Source organism: Austrofundulus limnaeus, unplaced genomic scaffold (genome assembly GCF_001266775.1).
Source record: "Austrofundulus limnaeus strain Quisiro unplaced genomic scaffold, Austrofundulus_limnaeus-1.0 Scaffold1238, whole genome shotgun sequence".
In the NCBI taxonomy this organism is placed as follows: Eukaryota; Metazoa; Chordata; class Actinopteri; order Cyprinodontiformes; family Rivulidae; genus Austrofundulus; species Austrofundulus limnaeus.
In genome coordinates this window covers 77,467-78,962 of record NW_013953640.1, presented here as the reverse complement: position 1 = coordinate 78,962, position 1,496 = coordinate 77,467, and positions in this window count along the sequence as shown.

Below are 1,496 nucleotides of genomic sequence, written 5' to 3'. Positions count from 1 at the left end.
GGTGATCCACACTGCACAGAATATCAGCATGCTGAAGGTTATCAGCTTGGCTTCATTAAAATTATCAGGTAGTTTCCGAGCTAGAACAGCTAACACAAAGCAAAAAACAGCCAGCAGGCCAATGTAGCCGAGCACAGCCCAGAAGCCAACAGCAGAGCCTAATGCACATTCCAGGATGATCTTCTCCTTGTACGTGCTCAGGTTTTTCTTTGGGAAAGGGGGGCTGAGAACCAGCCAAACAGTACAAATTAATACTTGAAAAAATGTGAAGAACACTACAGTCATTCTTTGTTGTGGAGGCCCAAACCATTTCAAAACATTACTACCTGGAAGTGTAGCTTTAAAGGCCATTAAAACCACWACAGTTTTGCCAAGAACACAGGAGATACAAAGAACAAAGGTGATACCAAACGCTGTGTGTCTCAGCATGCAGGACCACTCAGAGGGAGCTCCAATGAAAGTTAATGAACATAAGAAACACAGAGTCAGAGAGAAGAGCAACAAGAAGCTCAGCTCAGAGTTGTTGGCTTTAACAATTGGAGTTGATCTGTGACAAAAGAAGATAGCTGCTGTTATGAWGGACAGACAGGCTCCAATTACAGAWATTGTAGCCAGGATGATTGCCAGGACTTCATCAAAGGACAGAAACTCAACAGGTTTGGCTAAACAAGTCTCTCTGTCAGTATTGGGCCAAAATTCTGTTGGACATGGGAAGCAATCAGAAGAATCTGAAAAAGTATATCAGAGACCGTTGTTAACACTCAAGTTTTAATAATACAGAAATGTATGTAAAACATGTTACCTGTTGTGTTACTGATCTCTCCTTCAGGACATGGTATACAATCATAGCAGCAGATGGGTTTTCCTTTCTGCAACACTTTATGAGTTCCTGGACGACAACTCTCAGAGCACACTGACACTGTTACCTTTAACAGAGATACAGAAACTTATTACTCTGGTAGTTTTTATCCAGTCATTTATTTAACCTTTGCTGAATAAAAWATTCTTTACTTTGGTACCACCATCCACCCAGGTTATGTCCCTGTTTATATGAAATTCCTTGCCTTTTGGCAGTGAAGCATCATAATATCCTACTGTTACCAGCTCAATAACTCCACTCTCACTCTTCTGCCAGTTTATAAGCTCATAAAAAGCCACAGGATCCCCATTACCATCAAATGACACAGGATACCCATTTTGGGAAAAGTTGACTGATTTCATTTTGGACCAAACCTTAAAAATCAACAAAAAGGACACAATTGTCTGTGGATGTAGCACTCATATTCAGTTTGCATTCATTTAAAAGGCACAAGTGAAGAAATTTGATCAAACAAAAATGGTCCATGTACTTTCTTGTCATTTATTTTTAGTTTTAAAAACAGATATTGAAAAACAAAATATGGTTCACCATGAAATACTTTAAGATACTCCAGGAAACGGTTAGTATTGTGGTTGCCTGGTTAGCTAGTTTATATTAATAAAATAAAAATACAGTC